Genomic DNA, 23,173 nt, shown 5'->3' with positions numbered 1-23,173 from the left:
ATATCTAAGTCCCCAGTTGGTTACTTAAATGTACTTTGGCAGGGGTAACTAGTAAAGTGGGACATGGGGGGGGGTATCCACTGGCCACATGACCTCCAACTTCTGAGCCCAGGGCAGGGCTGGACAATCCTCCTCTGGCTCAGGCCCTCCCATGCCTACCCCTCTTTTTCCTACCTTGCTCCAATCCCACCCCACCTCTTCCCCCCAAACTCTCCCCTGAGTGATGTGGCATGGGGAACTAGCAGGGCTGGGCACAGGCCGGGGGTGTGTGTCCTTGCCCCCCTATTAGCATTAGCAGGGGAAGTGGAGTGATTCAGACCCAGCTTCCCCAGCTGCATTACTCTGCTTCCCGCGGGTGAGCATGGGAGGCAGTCCTGCTGCCTCCCCCGAGCAATATACTGGGAGAGCAGAGCAAGTGGAGGCCACATTGCCCTGTTTCTCTTGCCAGTGAGTCAGGGACCCATACATCTGCTGCAGGTGCCAGGCATCCCTGCTTTTCCCCTCCAGATGCCCAGGGACTCTGGCCCCAAAGCCTTTCCTGCCCACTGCATTTGGGGGGTCATGTGACCCCTTGTACTCCCACACATTTCTCCTGTGCTCTGAGCTTTCTTTGGATCTCTAAAATAGGCTTCATAGAAGGAACAAGCCTAGAGTCACAGAAACCTCCAGGAAGGCTTCTTGTAATCATATTCCCTGGGCTGAGGCAGGATCAAGCAAACCAGTGCCATCACTGCAGCATTTTCTTCAAACTGTTTGTGAAACCTCCAATGATGGGGATGCTACAACCTCATTTGAACACCTAATTACAATTCTTGTAGTTAGGGAAAAAAACTTTCTAACATCTACCCTGAATCTCCTCGGCTATAGAATAAGCTTCTTATCTTACCTTCAGTGGGCACTGAGAAGAACTGATCAGTCCTCTTTATAACAGCCCTTACCAGGTTCCCACCTCACTCATCTTTTCAAGCTTAAGGTTTTTTTTTAAACCTTTCCACAGAGGTCAGGTTTTCTAAACCTTTCATCATTTTTGTTCTCCTGTCTCCAGTTTATCCACCTTTCCTAGAAAAAATTTGGTCACAGTATGCCAGTTGTGTCCTCACTAATGCAAAGTAGGACAATTCCTTCCCATATCTTACATTCAACTCCTATTAACATAGCTCAGAATGCAACTGGCTTCTTTTTCCAAATGTATCATATTATTGACTATGATTGGTGGTCTGCTATAATTTCAGCAGCCCAGATGCCTACCCAGTTATTCCCCATTTTGTAGTTGTGACTGAGTTTTCCTTCCTAAGTCGTTATTGATCTCAGATCAATTCTCCATTTTGTCACCATCATTTTGAATTTTAATCCTGCCCTCCAAAGTGCTAGCAACTTCTCCCAACTTAGCACCAGCTACACATCTCCTAAGCATACACGCCATTCCTTTACACAAGTCATTAATGAAAATATTGACCAGCACCAGTGTCAAGCCTAGCCTGCAGGACTCCACTAGATGCACCTTTCTTGTTTGAAAGCGAGCCATTGAAACTAGTCTTTGAGTACTGTCTTTTACTTAGCTGTGTACCCACTTTATAGTAATGTAACCCCCTTTTTCCTCTCCAGGTTACTCAGGAGCAGATCACACTCACAGGTGTGCCTGGGCGCCTGATGGTTTTAACCCAAAAGGAGATCCTGTGCATCCCAGTGGTGATGGTGTTTAGTTGGGGAAAGCCCTATCCACCTCCTTGCTGCAGTCCCTTGCTCATAATGAATGTACAAGGGCAGTGCCTCCACCTGGCAGGCCTTGTACACACTTACTGGTGTGCTTTGAGAGCTGCCAGGAATATACTCCTTCCAGCTATAATATGGATCTAATTCCAATACAACAACTACAAATCATATACATCTAATAGATTACTTTAAAATAAACAATCTTTACTTAACTTAAACAGGGATTAACAGATTAGCAATGAATAGCATTAACAAAACACAACAATAATTGAAGCTTATATAGCTAACATTTGTACTGACAACAGTGATCCCACCCCAGAGCGTGCACACCCCTAGACTCACAGTCCCAGACTCTTGCTTGCGTTGGCACGCTCATGAACTGCGGCTGTAGTGGAGATTCGGTCAAAGCTAGACAGCAGCTCTGTCCCAGGCAGCACTTTCCCAACAAGGCCCAAAACTTACTGCCTCAGGCTGTGCCTATCGAAAGCAGCCTGCTAAATCCCAGTTCCAACAGGCATCTAGTCCCGGTCTGTAGCTGCACTCCAACAGCCCCTGGACTGGATCAATCTCCTTAGAAGCAGCCTGGCTCCCCTTCGGTTCCAAACTCCAAGGCAGAGTCCCAGACTGCTAGACCTCTTTTCTGCATGCATATGGAGAGAGAGTCCTCTCTCCCCAAGAGTCCTTCCTTCCTATTTTTCCCAAGGGCTCATGGGAATTGTAGTCTGGATTGCAGCACACAGGGTCTTTCCAGAAAAAACAGAGGTCCCTTTAGTAAGGGGACTACAGTAATTTATATCTAAACCACATTTCCCTAGTTTCCTTATGAGAATGTCATATATCAAAACCTTTAAAACAATCATGATGTATCACACCTACTAGGTATGTGAAGGACTATCCGATATCATTGGTATTACAGAAACCTGGTGGGATGGGACGCATGATTGGAATGTTGGTATGGAAGGGTACGACTTGCTCAGGAAGGACAGACAGGGAAAAAAGGGAGGAGGGGTTGCCTTGTATATTAAAAATGTACACACTTGGACTGAAGTGGAGATGAACGTAGGAGATAGCTGTGTAGAGAGTCTCTGGGTTAAGCTAAAAGGGGTAAAAAATGAGGGTGATATCATGCTAGGAGTCTACTACAGGCCACCTAGCCAGGTGGAAGAGGTGGATGAGGCCTTTTTTAAACAATTAACAAAACTATCTAAAGCCCAAGATTTGGTGGTGAAGGGGGACTTCAACTATCCAGACATATGTTGGGAAACTAACACAGCGAGGCACAGGCTATCCAATAAGTTTCTGGACTGCATTGGAGACAACTTTCTGTTTCAGAAGGTTGAAAAAGCTACCAGAGGAGAAGCTGTTCTGGATTTGGTTTTAACAAATAGGGAGGAACTAGTTGAGAACTTGAAAGTGGAAGACAGTATAGGGGACAGTGATCACGAAATAATAAAGTTCATGATCTTAAGGAAAGGTAGAAGGGAGACCAGCACAATTGAGGTAATGGATTTCAGGAAGGCAGATTTTGATAAGCTCAGAGAACTTGTAGGTAAGGTCCCCTGGGAAGCAAGACTGAAGGGAAAAACAACTGAGGAGAGTTGGAAGTATTTCAAAGGGACGTTGTTAAGGGCCCAAAAGCAAACAATTCCGCTGTGTAGGAAAGATAGAAAATATGGCAAAAGACCAGCTTGGCTTAACAAGGAGATCTTGCACGATCTCAAAATAAAAAAGGAGTCATATAAAAAATGGAAACTAGGACAACTAACAAAGGATGAATATAGCCAAGCAACACGGGAATGCAGGGGCAAGATTAGAAAGGCAAAGGCACAAAATGAGATCAAACTAGCTACAGGCATAAAGGGAAACAAGAAGACCTTTTATAAATACATTAAAAGCAAGAGGAAGACCAAGGACAGGGTAGGCCCACTGCTTAGTGAGGAGGGAGAAGCAGTAACAGGAAACTTGGAAATGGCGGAGATGCTCAATGACTTCTTTGTTTCGGTCTTCACCGAGAAGTCTGGAGGTGTGCCTAACGTAGTGAATACAAGCAGAGAGAGGGTAAGTTTAGAAGATAGGATACACAAAGAACAAGTTAAAAATCACTTAGGAAAGTTAGATGTCAGCAAGTCACCAGGTCCTGATGAAATGCATCCCAGGATACTCAAGGAGCTGATAGAGGAGGTATCTGAGCCTTTAGCTATGATCTTTGAAAAATCATGGCAGACAGGGGAGATTCCAGAAGACTGGAAAAGGGCAAATATTGTGCCCATCTATAAAAAGGGGAATAAGAACAACCCAGGAAACTACAGACCAGTCAGTTTAACGTCTGTCCCAGGGAAGATAATGGAGCAGGTAATTAAGGAAATCATATGCAAACACTTGGAAGGTAATAAAGTGATAGGGAATAGCCAGCATGGGTTTGTGAAGAACAAGTCATGCCAAACTAATCTGATAGCTTTCTTTGATAAGATAACGAGCCTTGAGGATAAGGGAGAAGCGGTGGATGTCATATACCTAGACTTTAGTAAGGCATTTGATACGGTCTCGCATGATATTCTTATTGATAAACTAGGCAAATATAACTTAGATAGGGCCACGATAAGGTGGGTGCATAATTGGCTGGATAACCGTAGTCAGAGAGTTGTTGTTAACGGTTCTAAATCCTGCTGGAAAGGGATAACAAGTGGAGTTCCTCAAGGGTCTGTTTTGGGACCCGTACTGTTCAATATCTTCAACAATGACTTAGATATTGGGATAGAGAGTACGCTTATTAAGTTTGCAGATGATACCAAACTGTGTGGGGTTGCGACTTCTTTGGAGGATAGGGACATAATTCAAAATGACCTTAGCAAGTTAGAGAAATGGTCAGAGGTAAACAGGATGAGGTTTAATAAAGAGAAATGCAAAGTGCTCCACTTAGGAAGGAACAATCAGTTCCATACATACAAGATGGGAAGCGACTATCTAGGAAGGAGCATGGCGGAAAGGGATCTAGGGGTCATAGTGGACCACAAGTTGAATATGAGTCAACAGTGTGATGCTGTTGCAAAAAAAGCAAATATGATTCTAGGTTGTATCAACAGGTGTGTTGTAAGCAAAACTCATGAAGTCATTCTGCCGCTCTACTCTGCACTAGTTAGGCCTCAGCTGGAGTACTGTGTCCAGTTCTGGGCGCCACATTTCAAGAAAGATGTGGAGAAATTGGAAAGGGTACAGAGAAGAGCGACAAGAATGATTAAAGGTCTAGAGAACATGACCTATGAAGCCAGGCTTCGTGAACTGGGCTTGTTTAGTTTGGAAAAAAGAAGATTAAGGGGGGACATGATAGCGGTTTTCAAATATCTAAAAGGGTGTCACAAGGAGGAAGGAGAAAATTTGTTCCTCTTGGTTTCTGAGGACAGGACAAGGAGTAATGGGCTTAAAGTGCAGCAGGGGAGGTTTAGATTGGACATTAGGAAAAAATTCCTAACTGTCAGGGTGGTCAAATATTGGAATAAATTGCCAAGGGAGGTGGTGGAATCTCCCTCTCTGGAGATATTTAAGAACAGGTTAGATAGACATCTGTCAGGGATGGTGTAGACGGAGCTTGGTCCTGCCTTGAGGGCGGGGGGCTGGACTCGATGACCTCTTGAGGTCCCTTCCAGTCCTATGATACTATGATTCTATGAGCAAATGCTTATCGGATAGTCGACATGCTAGTCGACTAGTCGCTTCCCCACCTGATAAGGGCAGCAACAGAAAGAGGCAGTGGAGGGGAGGGGGAGGGAGGGAGAGGAGTAGGTATTTCAAAGCAGCAGCGCAGCTTGAAACCTGGGGCCAGACTGTGGGGTCCATGCGGCGCTTCCACTTTGAAAAGCCACAGAGAGCCTGGTGTCAGGCTCCTCCAGGTGTTTCAAAGCGGGAGCACCGCATGGAGCCTGGGATCAGCTGGGGACTCCTTCGATACCCCCCAAGCTGCATGCAGTGCTGCTGCTTTGAAACGCCACGGGGAGCCCAGTGTCAGGCTCCTCACAAAGTGGCAGCACCATATGGAGCCCTGGATCAGCTGGAGTCCAAGCTGGAGTCCAAATGGCATTTTTGCCTTTGAAGTATAGCAACAGCCCTATGGCTGATGTTACACTTCAAAGGTGGAATCACCCTATCGACTAATCGATGCAAAATGCATCAACTATTCAATTAGTCAATTAATCACTATTTAACATCATAGGTGTGCGCACGGGGTGTGCCGGGTGTGCCCAGGCACACCTTAATGTCTCGGGCCGGCTAGTGGCTGCTGGAGGAGGAGAAGGATTTGTGACAGGGCGCCACAGACCCTCACTTTAAATTCCCTGTGGCCATCAACAGGGCACTGTGGGGCAGAGAGAGCGCATGCATGGTGTGCTCAAATGCCGCACAGGAGGTGAGAGGGGAGACGCCCGGGCGTGGCGTGACATCACGGCCCGGGACTTTCAAACCGCATGGCCCAGCTCCAGAAGCAGCTGGGGCCTGACTACAAACGTTGGCTGGCCAGCCTGAGCCATTTTTGCGCCCCGGACCCGGCAGCACCACCTCTTATGCACCCGACAGCACCGCGCAGCCCCCCCCCCGAGGCTCCCCGGGGACGCCCCCGCCCAGCATCAGGGGGAAAGAGGGCAAAGGGGGAAAGGGCAGTGAGGGAAGGGGGAGGCACCAGGAGGGTGCAGGGGTAAGGGAAGGTGCAGGTGCCAGAGGATTCTGGGGTGAAGCAGAAGGGCACACCACCTGCAGGGGAGGGACCAGCACCAGAGAAGAGAGGCAGGGCAGGTGTGTAGAGGGAGGTGTTAGGAGAGAGGATGAGGAGGGGTAGCTCACATGATCAGAGTGGGGCTACTGGAGGAGTGGGTACAGGGGGAGTGAAGGGCTGGTGGAGGAGGGCAGGTCGCAGGAGGGTTGAGGACAATGAGAAGGGCAGGAGTCAGGACAGCAGAAGAGGGTGAGGGGTTGGGGGGCAGCAGGCACCCGGGGAGCTGATGGAGTAAGGGGAGGAGACATGGCAGCAGAGGGAAAAGGTAGAGGTTTATGAGATATTTATTAATAACTTGGGTGCCAGAGTGGCACAGGCAAACAAGCCACATGAACTCAGTACTGGTTCATTCTGCTCATGGGAGGAAACTCTGAGAGGGAACGCTTCCCCCAGTCCCTCCGCCCCCGAGTTAATGTCACACACATCGGGGTAATGCAACTACAGAATAGTTGCAAGAGGGGATTTTCGGGGGGGGGGGGGCAAACTAATCCCTAGTGGTAGGAGGATGGTGGGAAAAGTCCTTGGGGGGGGGGTCACATGACACCTTTTACTTCTGGTCATGTGTCCATCTTGCGAGAAGAGTATTACCTCCAGAGGCATGACCAATGGGGGCCAAGGGGCGTGGTTAACAGGGTCAGGGGTGTGGCTAATGGAGGTCAAAGTACATTTTTAAAAAATTATTTGGGTGCACACCCTAATGAAATGTCCTGCGCACGCCTATGTTTAACATCCGTAACATCTACATCTTCTCCCCCAGTCAACAGGCCAGTAAGTGTGTCAAAGAAGGAAATTAGGTTGGGATGGCTGTTACCACCATATTAGCGTCTGCAAACGTATTGCTTAATCATTTGTCCCAATGTCTTTCCAAGTACTGAAGTTAGATTTGCTTAGCCTATAACTTCTCAGGGCCTCTGTTCTCCTTTTTAGAGATAGGTGACTGTTTGCCCTTCCTCAGTTCTCTGGGTTGTGTGCATTTACTTCCACTATGCTGTAAAAGCAGACTCCATTTTGCCAGCATCAACACTTTACTGCACTATGGCAGTGTTACTGTAATGTAATACCAATGGTGTAGTTAAGGGAGGTGCAGATTACGGATTTTTCCCTTTGTTCATAAAGCAATTCCCCTTCAGCCTGCTTGTAATATAGTAGGGGAGGCTTTGCAGCTTGTGCAATATAGCAGGTCAGACATGATAATCATAGCTGTTCCCTCTGGCCTTAAAAAAAATATGAATGAATTTGGCATCATGCCTTGTGTTGGGACGCTGGCTTGTGTTTCTTACTCATGCTTCACAGCAGCCAGAAATGCTTCTCCTGTGACCTGTCATTACATTTTCATTTGCGTCTCCGAAAGGACAAATGTAATTAAGTAACCCTGCCACCAGACTAGTCACTCTAGTAATACACTTAACTTTGGCAGTGTGAGTAGTAGAAGTGGCAGTACTTGTTTATACACCCATGACCTGACTAGTTATCTTGAGTTAAGATCTTAGGGCAAATGTGTTTAAAATTGCTCTCTAGCAACCATGGCCTGAAATAACAAAACCTACAAAATCCTCTCTCTCTTTAAAATGCTGAATACCAGGTATAAAAGAATATTCCTCAAAGCAAAAAAAGCAGCAGCACCACTAGGTAAAATTAAAACTCCACATGAAACACTGCTGCAGATTAGAAATGTAATAAGGAGGCAAGATGGGTCACCAGCCTCAACCAAGAATATAAGCAACACATTTTGAACACTAATTTTGTAATCCCAACTCCCTCTATGGGTTGCACTTCCCTCAGTACACGATGGCATTCTGCATCACCTCAGGTCGAGAGAGAGAAAGAGAACACACATATCATTCCAGAAAGATCACTAGTGTTGAATTATAAAAACAAAATTTATTTCCCACATAGGTGTATGTAGCTTAAAGACAGATTAACCAGTTGAAGTTTAAAGGACAAAGAACTTTCTTTTCTCAACAGACAGTTTGATGATTAATTCCACCTATTTCATAATAGTATTACAAGTATTAGAGGAAAGAGGGAGGATGCACAGGGTGTAGGTGTTTCACTAAATTCATTAAAGCAGATATATTTTCACAAAATATTTCAGTCTTGACAAGTCAGCATTTTCTAATTAAAATCCATCAGAAAATTCCCAGCAAGCTCTTGTTGGTAGCATGCACAACAGTGCTCCACAACACTAGGGGAAGTGCTAATGGAACCCATAGAACAACAGTGTAGGGGTGGTAATAGCAGGCTATTAATTCTGGGGTGATTTCTGCAGTATCAGTGAAATACACTTTTGCTTTGGAAAGGATCTGATCTGACACTTCTGCTGTGTCTGTGTGCTGCATCCCCCCGTGCTCTCTATCATCTGGGGGCTAAGCTGTCTGTCAAGGTGGGAGTGGGATGGGACTGATTGTATCTTAATTCTGGATGTTCAGTTGTTCAATGTTCTAAGTGAAAGTACACTTGACCTTCTGGAAGCGCATGAGGCACTGCCAGTTAAACACAACCTTTAATTATCTGGTAACAGTAGCTAGAACTTGACATATGAGATACTTGGGCACCATTAAACATGGGAAGATACCTATATGGGAAGATACTGCAGGTAACTGTAGTAGTGAAGACCACAGATATTAGCAGTGCCAACAGAAACCAACAAAAATTTACCCTGTTCTACCCCCATAAGCCGCATGTCTTAGATATCAAATAGTAGCCAAATTGTTTATAGTTATCTTATTATATAAATCTCCTGTGCTTAAAAACCTTTCTAAAATACATATTCATATACCTATAGTCTCCCTCTTTCCTCTAATACTTAGGACTATTATGGAATAGGTGGAATTACCGTAAATTAGCTAATATAACTCACGGGTTATACATGTTTTTACAGACCCAACCTCCCCTCCCCGTGGGGTATATATGCCCGCATCTTATACAAATTGATTTTTATTCCTTGGAGTCGCCCTCGGAGCATCAGTTCCCCATAGAGGCTCTGCCCACCCCCCATTAGAAGTGAGTCAGCTCTGCTGCAGGGGGACAGGGAGGGCCTGATGAGCTTCCAGCGCGCCTGCGCTGTACTCTCCGTTCCCCCTACTAGGAGGAGGGTTGGTGATGCCTGGCTGTGGCTGCGCGAGGTGGGCCTAGGTGCAAGCGTGGCTCCCCTCCTACAGGCCAGCCAGCTCGCTGGCAGCAGGATGGCCATCGCCTTGTGTCTGCTCTTTACTCTGGGCAGCTACTTCCTCACCTCGGCACTGCTGCTCAAATGCCCAAGGCTGCTAAACCAGCCCAAGCAGCAACGCTTCCACTGCCACCACATCTCCCACCGTGGCATCAAAGACCACCTTTTATGAAGGCAGCCGAAGTCTCTGTGGGGTATATACGTCCGTGAGTAATCTAATATTTTTTTTATACATAATAGAAAAACCACAGGTAATACACGAGTGCATGTTATACATGGACACGGGTTATATTTGCTAATTTATGGTAATTAGGATACCATCTTTTGAAAAAAGTTCTCTTTCAGTTAAACTTCTATAGGTTCACCTGTCTTTATTTCCCACATGACTGTGTGTAGTTTACATGTATTTTTAATAATTACATACTAGTGATCTTTCCAGAATGCTGATGGGAAGGCAGCACTTCCAGGCCTGAGACTCCAGGCCAATCCTGCCTTGCAAATAGCTTAGAGTGGTGGTGGGAGGAGGGAGTCCCCAGGGCTCCCAGCTCTGTCATGAACCTCTTCTAAGCTTCCAGTTCCCCACTGGCCACTTGATGGAAAGCTGGGAGTCACAGCTGAGCTGGGAGCCTCAGAGTTGGGTTTCTCAACAACAATTGCATATAGAAAGTTAAAAAAAATAGAGAATGATGAAGTGAAACATTCAGGTCTCCTTGCCTAGGGAAATGATGAAATTTACACTTTTTGTGCTGAATTGGAAGGTCCCCCGCCCCCAGAATGTTGCATATGCAACAGAAATTCTGACTTTCAGCCAACCCTTTCTGAGCCCACTACAAGTCCCCTTGTCAAGAGACAATTAATGTGCCCCTCCCCTTGCACAGCTCACAAAACTCATCTCAGAAAGGAGGGATCTGTGATCCCTTTGGGTGCAGATGTTCTTCCCCACAGCGTGAGGTAGGGATGTTAAATATCGGTTCACTGAATAGTCATCTAACTTTGTGAATTCTTATCAATTACTTGACTATTCTATAGCACCCGGGGGTAAGGCCAGCAGGCAGCATGCTCCAGCCACACTCCCGAGGAGCCCACTGCCACTCTGCACCACTGCCTCTGTATCAGAGGCAGCAGCGCAGGTTGCCAGGCGAGATCTGGTCTGCAACGGGAACCAGTTTAAAACTCAGCTCCCCTCATGGACTGGCTGCCTCTCGCCCCATGCTAAGCTACAGCATTAACCTATAAGCTTTTGCTTATCAGTTAATAGTAGGGCTGTCAAGCAATTAAAAAATTTAATGACAATTAACTGTGTGATTAATCCTGTGCACCTCCCTTCTGAAACGCTGCAGTGGCATTTCAATGGGGCAGTGCTGCATGGAACCCAGAGTCAGCTGGAGTCCCCAGCTGACCTCAAGCTCTATGCAGCACTGCCCCTTTCAAGCACCAGGGCAGTGTTTCCAAGGGGCAGCGCAAGGCAAAGACCGGGGTCAGCTGGAGTCCCCAGCTGATCTTGAGTTCCTTGAAGCACTGCCCCTTTGAAGCGCTGAGGCGGCATTTCCAAGGGGCAATGCAAAGCATTCTGCGCGGCATTTCAGCGGAACCCAGGGTCAGCTGGAGAATCCCCAGCTGATCCCGGTAATTGGGAAAATGCTGTGGGGCGCTCGGGATCAACTGGGCATTCCTCAGCTGACCCTGGACTCCACAGCAGCTGCCTCTTTGAAATGCCAGAGAGGGCGGCTCCCCTGTGGGGCGGCTGCCCCTTTAAAATGTGGTATTTCTGGGGAAATACCATACAGCGCGTTGGATCAGCTGGGGAGTCCCCAGCTGACCCCGGGCTCCACTACTGCCCCTTTGAAATGCAAGGAGGTGGTGTTTCAAAGGGGTAGCTGCTGCACAGTTGATCCTTGCTCAGCTGTGCAGCGGCTGCCCCTTTGAAATGCCGCCTCCTTGCATTTCAAAGGGGCAGTGGAACCTGGGGTTAATTGGGGACTCCCCAGCTGATCCTGGGCTCAGCATTGCGCTGCCCCTTTGAAGTGCAGAAGTGGCACTTCAAAGGGACAGTGCAGCATTAACGCCGGCAATTAATGCGTTAAAAAAATTAACGCATTAATCCTGCCCTGCGTTAATCACAGGCATCAACACATGCGAATTGACAGCCCTCATTAATATGTTAATCAACTGCACTATTATATCCCTAGCATGAGCAGTCACAACCTGCTGCAAGTAATTTCTGCCCTGGCAACACAGCTGACAGAGTGCAGAGCAGTTGGAGTACACACAAACAAATGAAAATACAAGTCTCTGCACCACCACATACCTCATAAAATGGCTCATGGAACGTTAGTTTATTACCTGAGAGGAGTTGTGTGTAAGCTTGAAAGCTGCTCTCTCTTACTTACAGAAGTTGATCCAATAAAATATATTACCTCACCCTCCTTGTCTTGCTTATTATAAGGCAGCCACGGCTAAAACATAATTCCAGTATATCCCCATTGGTTCTCCCAGTAACATGGTTAAGGTACACTGAAGAGTCCCCTTCCCTCCAATCTTATTCTCTTACCCCTCTAATGCACTGTCTGTGGAATGGATTCACTGCTCAGGCACCGCAACTATCTAACAAATGAGTCACAAATGATCTTTGCAACACTGGACAAATGTGCATTTCACAACACCAGCTTTGTAATTAGGTGGTTTGCCCATCATGAGTCAAATGCGGCCTCTTCAACTCCTCTGCAAACTGAAATAGCATGCTCAGCCCACTTACACGACTACAACAAGAGGAAATCTTTCCTTCCTTCAAACTTCTGCAAAACAGAATGAGAGGGAAAAGATCAAATTCAGGAAGCAACATGGACTGTTACAAGGCCCAAGTGAATCTACCCATATTATATTCGAGAAACCCTGGGTTGGTGAGCCATTATCTTTTACTGGACCAAACTCTGTTGAACAAAGAGATAAACGTTCAAGCTACTCTTGAACATTTACACTGACAGACTAAAACTCTTTATCTATAGCACAGCTATTATACAGAAGCAGCAACAATAAGCCCTGGTCTACACTAGGGCATTATTTCAAAATAACTCCCCTGAAGCTGAATTTGTAAGTGGAGCGTGCACACTACCAAGCCTGCTATTTCAAAATAAGGGGCTGCTTATTTTGAAATCTGTACTCCTGCCTTCCTTGGGGAATAACACTAATTTCAAAATAGTTATTTAGAAATAGCAGTAGTGTGGATGCAGTGGTGCCGCTATTTCAGAATAACTCCCCAGAGTAATTCAAACTAATTACTCCCCAGTGCTTCCTGGGGCTCTAAGTTGAGGTAGCATGTCTACACTAACAGAGCCTGCCTTGAACTAATTTTGTAAAATCGGGAGTTATTAGGTCAAATTTAGTTATTTTGAAATAATTTCCTAGTGTAGACATGCCCTAAGAGTTTTCTGAGCCTGCCCTGCTCAAATCTATGCTAGAGAGAGTAGCAGGCTCATTGTCCCATCCATGTGGCTGTCAACTATAGAGAGACCACACTGACCTAAGAGAGCAACTAGATTTGTCACTACAGTAAAACTCCATTAGTCCGGCATCCAATGCTCTGGGACTCCTGATGGTCCGACACCATCAGGAACCCGGAAGTGCTGGGGCAGCTGGACAGGCTTCCCCCATTCAGCTGCTGCTGAAACTGACCAGCAGCTGAATCGGGGAAGCAGGGAGCAGAGCAGCTGGGGTGCTGCCCGGTTGGTCCCGTAGCGCTGCCCCTCGGGGCTGCGGGACCAACCCGGCAGCACCCGAGCTGCTCTTGGGGACGCCTGGGGCAGAGCAGCTGGAGTGCTGCCGGGTTGGTCCCGCAGCGCCAAAGGACGGCGCTGCGGGACCAACCCGGCAGCACCCCAGCTGCTTTGCCCCAGGCGTCGGGATTCAGCCGCTGCTGAAACTGACCAGCAGCAGCTGAATCAGGGATGCCTGGGGCAGAGCTGGACTATCGTAAGGGGGGGCTATGAGGGGTCTGGGGCGGCATCCCCTCCCACCCCACTGCAGACCCCTCATAGCCCCCCCTTCTGATAGTCCAGCATATCTGATAATCCGGCACCCCCTGGGTCCTAAAGGTGCCGGATTATCGGAAGTTTACTGTACTACCCTGACATGAATGTTTAGTGTGGAAAGTTGTAAGAGACCAAACGCACTGCCTAAAACATTGAGGCCCCGCTGGTTAATTGGTTTGATATTGAGCTCAGCCATTAATGAAATATTAAATGTGATGTTAAATTTCCTACCAGTAAAAGTCTGATTATCTGCTGAGTCATGTATGATAGAAAGATGTACATTTGTTATCCAGATACTGTGGTATGTATGGACTCACTGGCACAGATCACAGAAATGAAGGCAGGTTCCAGTCTGCTGTTTGTTATAGAAAGAGGGCTATGGAAATTTTTCCATTCACAGGCTCCTTTCTAAAAGGATCCTACCCGCTTTCTTTCCAAGGGCATGGCTAGCTCATTAATGCTAAGCAGTCAGTTCCCAGTGTAATTATTCTCCTTTAAGGGCTTACAAAATGTGTGTGAGGTTACTGAGGCTTTTTCAGTGTCTAGACAGATAATTTTTCACTGTTCTTTTGAAGACTCTGGCACTCTGCTGGAGCAATGGTGTATCTTGGCTGTACAGAGCTGCATGGAGACTAGTGGTATTATGCATAGCTTAGTTTATCTGCCTCTGCATCTTAACTAAAGAATTCCAGCTCAGATAAGGGAGAATGTCTAACAGAGCCTATATATAATTATCTTACCACAAAATACCACACCAAGAATGGATAACACTGTTTTACGGTATGACTTAAAATCCCTCCCATACATTTTTAATTGTACAAATAATTTTTTCATATATAGTTCAACATTATAAAGGAAAACAAGGGATCTTAAGATAGATTGTTAAAATACCGCCACTAAAGTTACCTATAGTTTTAACCCTATCAGTTCCCAGCTGCAGAACACAAAGATTAGGTCCTAACTCTACCAGGTGGCTACGTCTACACTGTGGGCTTCTTGCGCAAGAACGGGTGTTCTTGCACAAAAACTCGCAGAGCGTCTATACTGCATGTGCATTCTAGCGCAAGTAAATTTAGAGTAAGGCGTGGGAACAGAGGGCTTCTTGCGCAAGAATTATTCCTCTCCCCACGAGGAATAAAACCCTCTTGCGCAAGAGCTCTTGCACAAGAAGGCAGTGTAGACAGGCAACAGGAGTTTCTTGCGCAAGAAACCCCTATGGCTAAAATAGCCATCAGAGCTTTCTTGCACAAGAGAGCGTCCACACTGCAATGAACACTCTTGCGCAAAAGCACATGGCAGTGTGGACGTGCTTTTGTGCAAGACCTTTTGCGCAAAAACTCATGCGCAAAACAGTTCTAGCGCAAGAAGTCTGCAGTGTAGACATAGCCATAGAATTACTAGGATGAGCATGGCTAGGAATGGAATAAATCCATCGCTCTGGAAATACATACAGAAAGCACAGAAAACGGTACATTCTCACGGTACTTAAACAATCTAACAACATTCTAAATCAGCGTTTCTCAAATGCAGCCATTGTGGCCACATGCACCCACCAGGGGCTTTTATTGTGGTTACGGCCTTCTAGGTCATGGTTGTGGGGGGGGGGGGGGGAGGAAGAGAAATTGTAGGCCCTTTTTCTGGTCCCCTTCTGAAGCCAGAAACACCAGAGGAGCAGGCAGCTGATGGGAGTTCCCCCCTTCCTGGGGGCAGTGGGGCTCAGGCTTCTGGCTTCGGTCTTTGGGTGGCAGGTGGCAGACTCCAGACTATGGCTTCATGCTCCAGATGTGCACTGGGGGGCTTCCCTGGCCCTGGGTTCACAAACTCCTCCCTTGATGTTGGCCCCTGCTCCCTTCCTGTTCACCTTCCCATCCAGGGCTTAATTTGCTCCCCAGCTTACCTGGGCTGAGTAAATCTGCTTTGAAAAGAGATATTTGTGTTTGTTAATATCACTTTTCACTCCCTGCCAACTTGCTAGCAAATCTGATGCTATGAAAGTTGAAATGAACAAACATAATAAATAGCACCTTTCACAGCGGCCGTACTAGCTAACAAGTCTCTTAAAAAAAATACCAAAACCTCAAAAGAAAACACAAGATAGGAACATGTAAAGCACTTAATTTCTTGTTTCAATTCTGTTTAGGTCCAATAAAGAGGAGCCACAACTGTAGAGTTATTGCTGTTATTTCTGAATTTGGAAAAAATATAAACAACCCTCCATAAATAAATTACAATCATTTGGTCATGTATACGTGCATATTTATTTTCTCCCTAAAGTTGTCATAGTGGCCACCAGCAAGAGTAGATGGCTGTGCTCTGAGGCCACCAAGAAATTGTTTCGAGACCCCATCCTAATATTTAGCTTAAGCATTAAAGAAAACCCTTAATTCTCAGGCATATAAACTGCAATAATAAAAAAGTTTAACTTCCTCTGTGCGTGTGTGTGCTTTTCCCTACCATTTCCAGTAGTGTGGAAGGGTGTGTCTACACAGCACCTTAAACCTGAAATAAGATACACAATTTGCGCTACACAATTTGCGCTACACAATTTGCGTATCTTATTTCAAATCCATTTTGAAATAGCTTATTTTGAAATCTAGCATGTCTACACGGCAACAAATTTCAAAATAATGCGCTATTTCGAGCCACCCCCTAACCCTCGTGCAACAAGGTTTACTGGGATGGTGAAATAACGCACCCATTATTTTGAAATATTTTTCGAAATAACAGGTGGCTTGTGTAGACACAGGGCAGCTATTTCGGGACTCCTCTGGTATACCAAAATAGCTGTGTAGTATAGATATACCCAAAGAGAATGAGTTTTCTACATTCCGCACTTAAAAGGGAGAGGGTGAGCTATGTGAGCAACTGAAGAATATATTATTTTTAAAGTATCCTAAAAGGATTTTCTTTTTGCTTATTTGCAATTTTCTTCTAAATTATTGTGTGTGTGTTTTTTGTGTAGAATGGGAGCAAGGGCAATAGATAGGTGGTAAGAGTTTGGGCTTTTTAAAGTATCTTACAGCCACTGATCAGAACATCCCAGTCTTCCATGACTGCTTCAGGGTGAAGCGCACCTAGCACAGCCTCAGAATTACAGCTCCATTACATGAGACATAATCTGTGACCTAGCTACTGTTTAAAAGTCTATTTATATTATTCATCATCATCTAGGTGAAAAATTAGTATGATGCTGCTTTTGCAGCAGACACAGGTTAGCCTCTCCCTCTACTCCCCCCCCCCCCCCAACTCCTCTAAAATTCAAATCAGCCTCCAATTCAGAGCCTTTGCCACTAGGTCATGAATGCTAAACAGTCTGTTTCTAGTCCAATTTGTTCAGTGCCTGGCTAATGATTATTCTCCATAGAAACCCAACTGGAGTCAGTTATTATTACTCCTCCTGCACTTGCATTGCTCCTGTATTTATATAAGATTAAGTAGTCCTGTTAGGTTTTTTTACCTCTCTGATTGGAGCTTATTTTAACTTCAATTAAGCCATCAGCCCAGCATTCTAAAGGCAGAGCAATAGCTTTTCCATTGTAATTCTTTGCACTGTTTGTATGAAAACGATGTTGATGATTGGTTGCATTTGGGATTACTCTGTGGCAGGTAACCAATGAGAAAAGTCATAGAGGATAAATGGTACCAGACTCTCAGAGGTGCTGTGGCACTGTGTAATTATTGTTCCAGACAGCTGAAAGCAGCAGGTTTCCTGGTTCCCTGCTTAGTTTTAGTCTGCCATGATTGCTGGTGCAGAAAGACACTGATTATAAGTAAATATTAATTATGTCCTGCTACCACACTGCTTACGGTACAGTATGCTCAGTTTAACAGAACTACAACCCTGTACCTGGCTTATGGTTATTCAGTAATATATTTTCCAAGATTCAGCCTCCAGAGCCTGATTTTGATTTTCTGCACAGAGGACATTTCTTCCAAATATCCTCCTCATGCATGGCTAAAGTTACGGCGTTTTTTGTAGCACTGCACACATACTGTACTACAGCTCTGCTGCTACAGTAAGTATAAGCATTTGAGCTGCTCTTTGCTAAGGCATCATTCATTTTTCTTGAGCTGTGACTTTACCATGCATCCAAATCTGAATACCCCCCCCCCCCCAAACATTTAAATCATAAAGCAGGCTTAATGAGATCTTTTGGATTGTGTGATTACTTCTCAGGACATTTTTATTTAGCATGCTCAAATGCAAAGCCCAGGTGTGTCGTTCTGCTATTGCATATATTGCCTTTTGAGTTCAGTGGGAAATTACAAAGTGATTTCTGTGACATTACGAACATGTCCTCTAACGGTGATGAAATTTCTCTACAGTATGATTGCACTGCATTGAAGTGAAAGAGGCTCAATTTGATTATCTGGCTATTCCATGTCTCCTATATTTACAACCTGACTGACCTCTGGGGGGAAAAGGGTAGGACAGCCAGCCAATCATGCCGGAGACATTTCAAAAGGTCAAAGCATTTACTACTATAATTCAGAGGCACTACAATTCTGAGACCTTGTTCTCATGACAAAAATTGGCAGAAGAACAGTTACTATGAAATATGTATCCATTCTTATGGCAACTGCCAGAATATAAAATGTTGTAAAGAATTAACCTCTTTCTTGTACCAGTGTTCAAGACTGTGGCTTTTCAATAGCTGCACTAAAAGGTTATTGATAAAACTAAAACTAATTTTAAAAATTATTCTACGCATCTTTAGAAAAGTCTGTAGTTTAGAAGGCAAATTAAGAACAGCTTCTCCTTGACAGTTTCTTTACTTTTCTTCTTAGGACTTGCATATGGCCTAACAATGCTATATTCTGTGAGTCTGCCAGTTACAAGTCACTTCAGTGCTCAAGAACTTAATGGGAGTGTCCAAATCTTGAGTGTAGTCTCTGCCATCATTCATAAACAGCAGGATTGACATAATCCCTTCTATGCCATGGTGATACACACTGGTACAAGGTTTAACAGGACAACAGATTCCTTTACTCTCCAGCAACCTAAAAAATGATGGTTTTGTCAAATTAGAGGCTTCAGAAATGGAAATATGGACTGATATGAACATTAAAGCCAGGCAGGATCCAGCTGGAATTCTGTGCAACCTCCTCTACACAAGGTACCTCAGCGCTGCCTTGAGCAGAATACTTACTGAACTGTGGCAGTAAGAGAGACTTGCCTTTAATTCCAGCATACCTTAAAAGGGGAAGGGGCTCTAATTATAGGAATACTTCTAACACTGTTATGTTTAAGGGTCAGTTCCGTTCTAAATCCTTCTAAATTTCCCATTATAGAACAGGTTAGATTGAATTCAGCATACCCATGTGGCAAGCTTCATGCAGTTTTTCCTTCTAAAATGACAGGCAGATGGGCCTAAGTCACATATTCAAAACCCAGATCTGAATTTTGCAGATCAGGCCCATCTCTAGTTCTCAACTATTTTATCTCCTTATAAAGAAAAAAAATTCCATGTTGTACTCTGCAACATTTACTTTGTACTTATATAGCAACTTCCACCCAAAGTCCCAAAACAATACTTTACCAGACATTAACAAATTAAGCTTCAAAGTGCTCCAGATCCCCTGTTCCATGCTATAAACACCAGACCACACTATCGAACTGAATAGTTTTTAAAGCACTGTTTGAGCCCTCCTACTCATACTATTATTTTGGAGATTGCTGAATAAGGTTTTTAAACAAACTTTTTATGGGGGTGGGGGAAGATACATGCATTAGATTATCATATATTGAATAGGCCTATTATTTGATTTACATTAATTGAAGTTATTAATGCAAAACAAATTAACTAGATTTAGAAAGTTTTGCTTAAACATAATTTTAATTGCACAGTTAATAAGAGAAAACCAATTTAAATGCATTACAGGTTGAACTTTCTTGTTCAATGCACTTTCTTGTCCAGCAATATCTGTGGTATGGCATGATTTTAGTTAGCTGGATGTCCACTTATGGCTGTGGCCAAGTTTCCCACAGTCCCATAAAGTTTGTTTATAGTCACTATTCCTGATTCTCAGGGTATGTCTAGATTACATGCCTCTGCCAACAGAGGCATGTAAAATAGGCTACCCGACATAGTCAATGAAGCCCGGATTTAAATATCCCCGGCTTCATTAAAATAAAAACGGCCGCCACGCTGTGCCAACTCAGCTGATTGTCAGAACAGCAGGGCAGTCAAGACAAGGATCAGTCGACAAGGGAAGCCTTTGTCGACCGCTCCATTATGCCTCGTGAAACAGTCTTGACTGCCGTGCTGTGCCAACGATCAGCTGAGTTGGCACAACGTGGTGGCCATTTTCATTTTAAAGAAGCCAGGGATATTTAAATCCTGGCTTCATTGACTATGTCGGGTAGCCCATTTTACATGCCTCTGTCGGCAGAGGCATGTAATCTAGACATACCCTGAGAGTCAGGAATAGTGACTATAAACAAACTTTATGGGAGTGTTCTGTGCTGTTATTTGGCTCTAATTTACCTCTAAATGTCTTCTAAGAACCCAGAAGAGTTGGTAATGCTGCTAGACAAAAGCCTCTTGCGCAAAAGCGGCTGCTAATTAATTATGCAAATGAAGCACGGCGATATTCCACTCCGTGCTTCATTTGCATAACCTTTTTCAGAAGAAGGCTACACTGTAGCTGTAGCCTTCACTAAGATGCCTAAAGTAATCGATAGTATTGAAATGTAATGTCGTTTTGTAGAGAGGGATCCAACCCCAAAACTCTGTATGCAAATCCCATTACTCACCTCAGTCTTGCTAAATCCAAACCAAGATCTTTCTTGCCTGGCCTTTGAAATCCAGGCTCCAAACTTTAGAAAATCTGAAATCAGGATCCAGATTTTGCAGTTCTGGCCCCTGTGCAGGCAGACACTATTTAGTCCCAAATCTCTCAGGGCGTATCTAGACTATGCGGAATGGCCAAAAGAGGATATGCAAATTCCTGTGGAATTTGCATATCTTCTTCCGATCACACTTCCAAAAGCACCTTGTTTGGCGAATGAAGACGTGGGGTTTTTGGCGAACCTCCCCCTTTGTCTAAAAGCCACTTTTCTTCAAAAAAGTAGGTTTACACGGCTTTTCGACAAGGGGGGGGTCGCCAAAAAAGCTGTATCTTAACTACTTTCACTTTCAAAAGCTCTGCTTTTGAAAGCGTGATCGGAAGAAGATATGCAAATTCCCAAGGAATTTGCATATCTTTCGACCGTTCTCTGTAGTCTAGAGATGAGACTCAGTATTGTCAAACTCTCTAAAGCTTCTGGCAGTTTGATCTGTGGCAATTTTCTGGCCTGCACCTGTTTCAAAACTGAGTATTAAAAAGTAAACATTTTGCATTATCTGTAATAGAAACTACGGTCTTTATCATTTTAATGTTATTTAACACGTGAGAGAGTCAAGTTTGACAAGCAGCACCATCTTTTCCAGAAGCACAGCAACTACTTTACATATTCTTTACCGGTGCAGCAAACCCATTTGTAAGGCAATCTACTAAAATGTACACAGTTGAAATAAGGTATTGCATCCGCTTAATGAAGCATCCATAGATAAGTCAGCATGAACTGAAACCCCTCTAACAGTTACTTATACTAGAATAGTTTGATTTACACAATGCACCAAGTGCAAAAAGGCACTGTGGACTAAGAATGTTAAATAATTAATTTACAAGTCGAGTAGTTGACTACTTGATTAATCGAAAGGCACTTCCATGTTCCTCCTTTGAAATGTATAAGAGCCCCAGTGGGGGCTCTTGTGCATTTCAAAACTGGAACTCTGTGTGCAGCCCAGAGCCAGCGGGAAGTCCCACAGACTCCAGGCTCCAGGAGGGTGCTTCCGCTTTGAAATGCACAAGAGCCCGGGGGAACCCGGAGTCCGCAGGACCTCCTGCTAGCCTGGGGCTGCACACGGTGTGCCCTCTTTGAAATGTACAGGAGTCCCCAGCGGACTCAGCGTCCCCCGCTGACCCTGGGCTCCATGCGGCGCTGCCGCTTTCAAAGTCCACGCAGACTCCCTAGCTTACCCCTTTGAAATGCCAGTTATTATTTTCGATAGACATTTGGACTTTCAACTGCACAAGTCTTTTTTGTTAAAAGTGGCTGCTAAGTAGTAGAAAATGTCAATCTTTCACTTAAAAAAAATGAATTATGGGGTTTTCTTTTTTCCAATGAAAAGTTGACATTTTCAGCAGACAACCCAAATTTCCACAACATTGTTTTCCAATCAGCTCAAATATTGAGCCTGATGAAAGACATCGAAGTAATTCTCTGTTGCATTATGGAGAGAGGGGGAGGGGGAAATAGCCACTATGTCTTGGCATCTTGAGAAGTGCCAGGTGCAGGTTACCAAGAGCCACAAACTGTTTTCACTGAGAAACTCTGCATCTAAATTGGAGCCTCAAAAGAAGCTGGCATGCTGTCACACCTAAATCAATTTGCTGCAGTCCTCTCCACATCCCAGCTCACTCTCCTACAGTATATTTGAGCTTTGCCAAAGAGCAGGTATTTAGTTACAGCTTGATGAACACATGTAAAGGATAACTGGGCAGCTACTGCTCACAAAGCAGCTTGAATGAGCTATTACTATATAGGAGGTAAATGCGAACTTAATATTCCAGCACTGAGCACCAGCAGGATGTGCCATTGTGCCATGTCGGGGGGAAGCGGTTAGGCCCAGGGTGGATGAATGGCTTAAACAAGCTTTGGAAACAATCAAAGCAGAAATTGTTGTAAGGGCTCAGATCTTTCTTTATGAAATTATTGAGGGGGAAAAAACAACACAGAAAGGCTCATGAACTATTATTGGTTTGATCAACTTCCAATTTTTCAACCCCACACAGAAAGCTCTCTCTATTCTAACCTCTCTCTCACATCTAGCTCTTGTCCTACTCTCCCCATGCTCATCCCTTCATCTCACATCCTCCTTTAATCACCTTTGCCCACTCTCATCTTTCTGCTTGCCATCATGATGCCTGCAGCACTCCCATTCCTTAGCCACAGGATCTCCCTCCTCCATTGAACCCTTCCCTATATACCACCCTTCTCATCTTTCAGGATCTCTATGTCCCACAGTGTCTAACTGTTCACCCTGGCTTGCGTACAAGCTCTTTGGAGCAGGAAAAGTGCCTTATGCATGTGTACAACTTTACTCATGAATAGTGCTGTTGGAATGGGTTAGTCTTCATTTACTAGTGTTTGAAAAAGATAGTTAGGACATTCAATGGTTTTTAAATTTTATCTTAAACTTTAAGTATTTTCCTCCAGTCAGCCCTCTTTTCTATGCCTCCGTGTGATTCCTTTCAGTCCCATTACTTCTGTCGCCCTCACTCCTCTTCTCCCCCTCCTTCCACCTCTCTTTTTTCAGACTTGGCTCCCTTCCGCTTTCACACATTCTGCCACAGGTTTCCAGATTCTTTGCTTCTCTTTCAACTTCACCTTATTTTGGGCAAGACACTTATTGTTATTCTTATTTTACAAAAGCGGCGAGGAGTCCTGTGGCA

General features: G+C 44.8%; 1 long non-coding RNA gene across 7 annotated transcripts in view; it reads right to left on the bottom strand.

Annotated features, from left to right (window-relative positions):
- LOC106731995 (uncharacterized) overlaps nucleotides 1–23,173 on the bottom strand; it is a 69,470-nt gene that overhangs the window by 14,243 nt on the left and 32,054 nt on the right. For 2 of the 7 annotated variants that reach the window (XR_012902092.1, XR_012902095.1), the window contains exon 2: nucleotides 12,400–12,439. The exons of 4 other annotated variants lie outside the window; for them this stretch is intronic. This is a non-coding gene — a long non-coding RNA (uncharacterized LOC106731995). Of the gene's footprint in view, nucleotides 1–2,175; nucleotides 4,372–12,399; nucleotides 12,440–23,173 lie in introns of those variants that run through there. One more of the 7 variants, XR_012902094.1, reaches the window with a different exon arrangement.

The sequence above is a fragment of the Pelodiscus sinensis genome, chromosome 2, assembly GCF_049634645.1.
Source record: "Pelodiscus sinensis isolate JC-2024 chromosome 2, ASM4963464v1, whole genome shotgun sequence".
Taxonomy (NCBI): Eukaryota; Metazoa; Chordata; order Testudines; family Trionychidae; genus Pelodiscus; species Pelodiscus sinensis.
Note: the sequence above shows the minus strand (reverse complement) of the source record. Positions and strands in the feature narration are given on the sequence as shown.